General features: G+C 39.7%; 1 protein-coding gene across 4 annotated transcripts in view; it reads left to right on the forward strand.

Annotated features, from left to right (window-relative positions):
* The window catches only part of LOC143298169 (uncharacterized), a 46,628-nt gene extending 46,054 nt beyond the window's left edge, over positions 1-574 (forward strand). For all 4 annotated transcript variants that reach the window (XM_076610913.1, XM_076610914.1, XM_076610912.1 and 1 more), the window contains one exon: positions 1-574. This exon is cut by the window's left edge and continues 1,144 nt beyond it. The gene's annotated coding sequence lies outside the window, so the exon portion shown is untranslated.
* Positions 575-6,852: the final 6,278 nt, after the last annotated feature.

Below are 6,852 nucleotides of genomic sequence, written 5' to 3' on the forward strand. Positions count from 1 at the left end.
TAGAACCAACAGATAATGTAACGTAACTCTCCAAAAACTGTTCCCGTTAAGTTATAAAAACTGTTCCCGTTAAGTTATAAAAACTGTTCCCGAAACTGTTCCCGTTAAGTTATAAAAACTGTTCCCGTTAAGTTATAAAAACTGTTCCCGTTAAGTTATAAAGCAGACGAGGAAGGAGTTGGGTGGGTGGTCAGTAAAGGTTAGACCAGGATGACTCCCTATCCTTTCCAATAGCTTGATTAAACACGTGGAATGGGGGTCATTTTCAACCAGCCCAGAATGAGCCGGGGTAAAACCCAGCAAGGGGGTGTAGGGTAGATAGGGGCAGGTACACTGGCATGAAGAAATGACTGCGTACTGAACTGGTCGATTTTTTTGTTCATAGGAGATGTGGTGTATCGCATATGGGTTGTCCTCACGCTTTGACACTTCCTTGAAATTGAAACTGAACCATTTGTTAAGTGACCTTTTTCATTTTCTTTTATTTTCAATGCATGTTTGGTCTTTTCCTTTTATTTCCGGTGCTTTGTAGGTCAAGGTTGTATTGTAAATGCGGTAACGTTATATAAACAGGCAGCGTCCAGATGAGTGACATACGCATCCACGCATCCGAAGAAAAGATAGAAACTCAAGAAAAAAATACCTTTTTTTCTGGGAAACCGTCTAAACGTTGTGTTTAACTTTATGCCAATGCACCACGTTTCTGACACAATGGCGTAACTTCCTTTATCAGAATCAGTAAAATGCTGTAGGAAGTTTACGAAAAGCGGTTTTGAGGAGAGAAAAAAGTGTACACAAAGTAAATGGTCCGATTCCTCTATTTTTGAGCATTTTTTATCACGTGTAACAGATTTTGTACTTTTTTTCGTGCATGTAACAGGTGTTCCCATCATGGATTTTTTTCAGGCGTACGTTTCCCTTAAAATGTTGACGTGCTAAATATTGTGTTCCCACAACCAGTTTCCAATTCCTGCAATTTGTTTAAGGCGCATGAAGAGGTTTATCATTAAGCAAATGCACAATTATTGATCTTGTAAATACAGTTTCTTTGTCTCTTGTTTATGGATTTGACTTGTTGTTTTGTTTTTCATCGACTTACTTTTGTCTTGTGCCTAATTTAAAAAAAAATTTTTTAGAATATCAAAATCCACTGTGATCCAACAAGAGTGAAAGAAGAAATGAACATTAAACCTATACCCACACAGACATAATATACCCACAGCAACATAAGCAAAATGAACATCTTTTTGTCTTTCCTTTCAAAATTGTAATGCCTGATATATAAGATTAAAATTGCTAAAAACCCTTATTCATATTAAGACCTCTAAACACACACACGCACACACACACTATGTATATATACACACATATATATATATATATTATACACACACACACACACACACACACACACACATATATATATATATATATATATATATATATATATTAGTAACACACACACGCACGCACACAAACACACACACACACACAAATACATATATATATATAAATATATATATATATATTAATAATACACACACACACACACACACACACACACACACACAGATACATACATACATACATATATATATATATATATATATATATATATATGTGTGTGTGTGTGTGTGTAAATACCTTGTCATCATTATACCTTTTTTTCCTTTTCAACTGTTCTGTTGTTGAAAATAAATTGCTTGGCAACATCTTTCACATCCTGTACCACAAGACGTCAGGCTGTAAGGTGACGTGTGATGAGTGTGCTGCTGCTTTTAAAATTGTTTTCCCTTTTGTTTGCTGTTTGCTTCTTTGGTTTTAGTCCCTGTTCAGGGCGAGGGGTTGGTGAGGACAAAGCACGTACCTTATAGTTGTATTATATTTGTATATTTGTACCTCTTTTTATCACAACAGATTTCTCTATGTGAAATTGGGGCTGCTCTCCCTAGGGAGAGCGCGTCGCTATACTACAGCGCCACCCCCCCACCCCCCTTTTTTTGTATTTTTTTCTGCGTGCAGTTTTATTTGTTTTTCCTATCGAAGTGGATTTTTCTACAGAATTTTGCCAGGAACAACCCTTTTGTTGCCGTGGGTTCTTTTACGTGTGCTAAGTGCATGCTGCACACGGGACCTCGGTTTATCATTTCATCCGAATGACTAGCGTCCAGACCACCACTCAAGGTCTAGTGGAGGGGGAGAAAATATCGGCGGCTGAGTCGTGATTCGAACCAGTGCGCTCAGATTCTCTCGCTTCCCAGGCGGACGCGTTACCTCCAGGCCATCACTCCACCTTGCTTGCATTCATAAAAAAATGTGTCTTGTATTTTTAATGAAGTAGACATGTGCGTGTTCGTTTTAGAATATGTTGGGGGTTTTTTGTTTTGCTTTTTGCTTTGTGGACAAAGCATGTACGTTGTTGCCGTGCTTTCGATAATAAAGAATGTGTCTTGTATTTTAAATGAAGTGGACATGTGCGTGTTCGTTTTGAAATATGTAGTTGTTGTTCTTGTTTTTTTTTGTTTTTTTTGTTGTTGTTGTTTTGTTTTGTTTTTGTTTGTTTCTTTGTTTAGTTGTTGTTGTTTTTTTGTTGTTTTTTTTTGTTGTTTTTTGCTTTTTGCTTTGTCTGTTTTGAATATTTAAGTTATCTATGATTATTAAGTTTAACTTCTTTCAAGCGTTAGATACACCGATGATGGTGTGATCAGATAACCGACGCCCCCAAACATCAGTTCACTGTGTTAAAAGTCGGGCGCCCATTCCATTCCATTAAAAAAAAGAAAAAGGTGTCGGGTGTTGAATTCATGGGCGTCCAGTACGTTCATTTATTCCATTGAAATGAACAAAACCAAGCATTCTTTATGAGGTTTCTAACGTTTTGATAACTTTTTCCTCGGGTTGTGTATGTGTCCTACTTGTTATATAGATGGAAAGAGATGACAATGCAGACATACGACAACGTTTTAACTCTCTCCATACGAACGGCGAAAGAGACGACGCTAACAGCGTTTCACCCCAATTACCATCATCAAAATATTGCAAGCGGAAGGCTCTTATACTGAAGAGGTGAATGTTGGCAAAGAATACCACAATTCTGACGACGGAAGCTAAAGGTTGGGTCATTCAGACACCCACTGGACATCCGAGGGGTCTGTGTAGAGGAGAAGAGAGGACTGGCCGTACTGAGTGAGTTAAACGCCCCTGTTCTGAACCTGCTTCCATTTCTTCCCATCTCATTCTGATGCTTTGCTCTGATGAATCTCTTAAGGATTGCTTTCATACTTTTCATATCTTTAAGGATGGTAACAAATCCTGCTATGGACCTCGCGGTCGGCTGGATAACCAAACACCGTGAAAGAGCGATTTTGAAAGCAATGACATGCCTAGTGGAAGCAAGAAAGCCAGTCTTTCTGTCGGAAGAACGGAAGGATAATATCTCTTCTAGAAATATGGATGACTTTTATAACTTTTAGAAAGAACGATTCCTGGTATTATCTCTACTGGAAGCAAGGAAGGCTGGCATCAACAACAGTTAACCAGTGCTCAAGGCTCGAGGCCTCGTTTCGGAATGATATTTCTGTCAGATTTTCCCCACTTCAGCCAGACGTGAATGGATACCTGCTCAGCTGGGGAAGGATAAAAGACCGGAAGAAGATGTCTGCCTATGTCTTTCTAAGCTGAGCCCGAGACCTGTGGAAATGAATTCACTGTCCCCATGGCGGTAAAAGACTATGGAATCCATATATGTCTGACTTTTGAGTTTTGTGGGTGGCATGGTTATTAATGATTGAAATAATGTCAAAAGATCGATTGCCTATTTGAAAAATATTTGAGTACTTTTTGTTTTTGGAGTGATTGAAGTACTGTCCCCATTTGGGGACGCTAGGCACGAGAAGGTACAGGTTTTTGTGTCACACAACGAAAGGCATTTAGCACATAACATGTAGAAAACAACAATTTAATGAACTGTATATTCAGCTTAAAATGAATGTGACATCATAATTAACAGTTCAGTTTCAATTTCTCAAAGAGGCGTCACTGCGTACAGACTTCTTCTTCTTTGTTCGTAAGCTGCAACTCCCACGTTCACTCCTATGTACACGAGTGGGCTTTTACGCGTATGACCGTTTTTACCCCGCCATGTAGGCAGCCATACTCCGTTTTCGTTGTGTACATGCTGGGTGCCATAACCCACCGAACGCCGACATGGATTACAGGATCTTTAACTTGCGTATTTGATCTTCTGCGTGCGTATACACATGAAAGGGGTTCAGGCACTAGCAGGTCTGCAGATATGCTGACCCGGGAGATGGGAAAAATCTCCACCCTTTACCCACCAGGCGCCGTCACCGAGATTCGAACCCGGAACTCTCAGATTGAAAGTCCAACGCTTTAACCCCTCGGCTATTGCGCCTGTCACTGCGTTCAGACAAATCCATATACTCAACACAACCGCTTGTCAGGCCTTGAACGCATATGCGTACACATACAAACGCGCGCGCGCGTGTGTGTATGTGTGTGTGTGTGTGTGTGTGTGTGTATTGGTTTTTTAGTTGTTGTTTTTTCTTTAGTGGGCCAAGTGCGTGTTGCACACGGCACCTCATCCGACTGACAAGACGCTCAGTTTGATTTTCCATCCCAGCTTAGAAGAAAGGGCAATGTAGGGACATCTTGCCAATGTTTCATGCATGAAACTGTATCATATTTGTGAAATTACAAATGTTAACAAGTTCGTGAATGTCTGTTGTCAGTTTTTCTGTCTCTGGTTTCCAATTTCCGGTTTTGAATTTCAGGTTTGCTTTCAAGGTGATCATTGTAGATGGAAATAAACCATTACCACACTTGCGGCACTTCTGGCAAAGTCCATTTTCAAATCTTTATTCTCTTTGAACAAAACAAGTAACAAAAACAACTTTATCAGACTGATACCTAACTAATCTAGAATCAATCCTTATCTAGGGGAACTCCAGGGAACTGAATGGATATGGAAATCTTGCCTTGTTATAAAATACAACAATAAAACAGCAAAGTTACAAATCGTCAAAAGTTTGTGATATTCACATATTTTAATAATTGGATTGATGTCACGCATATGCACAGAAACACACACACACACACACACACACACACACACACACACACACACACACACACACACACACTGAGAGAGAGAGAGAGAGAGACACACACACACACACACACACACACACACACATCATGCCGCGCGCGCACGCACACACACACACACACACACACACATTACATCATGCCACACACACACACACACACACACACACACACACACACACACACACACACACACACACACACCATTTTCATGATCATAATAATCATCCCCCTACACATACATTCTTCAATTCCCTCCCCCCCCCCCCCCCACTACCCTCACACCTGTACATATGTTTCACTATATCACCGAACTTACCCACCCCTATTCAATTCCATCATGTTTGCAATGTAAACACCCAGGCCAGAGTTCGTGCCACTGTCTTCTGCCAACAGATTATGTTAGAGACTGCCATGAACACTGTAATACCTGGGTGAATAATAGAGTTCCCCTCTTCACTGATATAGGCAGTCAAACACTCGGATAGTCTTGTATGCCAGCCTGAAAACGTACACACCCATATACTTTTACATACTCATCGAGTTCACCTAGCGACTGCTCATCCCATCCCTTTCGCTTACATCAATGAGACCGTATTAAAGAAGGAAAGACAGGAAGAAAAAAGAAGAACAAACTCAACGAAAAAGGACGCTATCAAAAAAAAAAACAAAAAAAAAAAAAAAAAAAAAAAAGAAAGCAAGGTATGAAGGAGAGGATGAAGGGAGAGAGAAAGACAGAAGAAAGAAAGAGAGTTGGTTGAACCGATAAAGAAAGGAAGAAAACACACACACAAAAACCCAGACATTAATGAGCTTGTTAGAAAGAAAGGAAAAAAAAAGACGAACAGACAGACTGACTAACATACATACAGATTTATAGACAGACAGACAAATAAATATACAGACAGGAGGTACATAGAAGGAAGGAAAGAAAGAAAAAAAAGAAAGGAAGAAGAAAAAAGATAGATAAACAGGGAAAGAAGAGAATAACAAAGGAAGACAGTTCGATTTCGTAATCCACAGTTAACCCATAGTATGTATAACTGATTGGAATAACACACATCAGCACCAGAATTATAGTTACATTAAAAGAAAACAAGTGTAGATCAGACACGGATTACATGATTAAACATCAGCTGTTGTCATTGTTTATTGAAAACAAAATCATGTCCACTGAAGGGAAGGTAACGTAATTAAACCAAGTCACACATAAAATGTAATCATTGCTGAAATGTCAAGACAGTAGAAAACTGAAACCTGTATCCTGTCACACAACTTCAAGGAGCAACGTTTTAGCCTTCCGTGGTTCTGACCTGGACCACCATCAGTAATGCTAACAAAAAATAAAGAACCAAAAAGAGGTCCCCCATCGTCATCTCCACACCACCCTCCACCCAACACCACCACTATTACCATCACCACCAACAAAAAACAACCGCCACCAACATCACAGACCCCAGAAACCCATATCATCTGCTGTCCTTCAAAACAACAACACCATTATTATCAACACCAACAACGTGGTTAAGCCTTTCGACATCACAAACAAGAAAAGCGGAAATCACCCTTCATTTGTCATACATGCTATTAATGACGTAAGTTTTAGGTCATATGTATCTTCAACGACCACTGACATCTTCAACACAAAAATTCCACCTCAGCCCTAACTCATCACCCACGTCATTGGTGACGTTATCGTGCAAACACGAAAACCTGACATTCGTC

Source organism: Babylonia areolata, chromosome 23 (genome assembly GCF_041734735.1).
Source record: "Babylonia areolata isolate BAREFJ2019XMU chromosome 23, ASM4173473v1, whole genome shotgun sequence".
Lineage (NCBI taxonomy): Eukaryota > Metazoa > Mollusca > Gastropoda > Neogastropoda > Buccinidae > Babylonia > Babylonia areolata.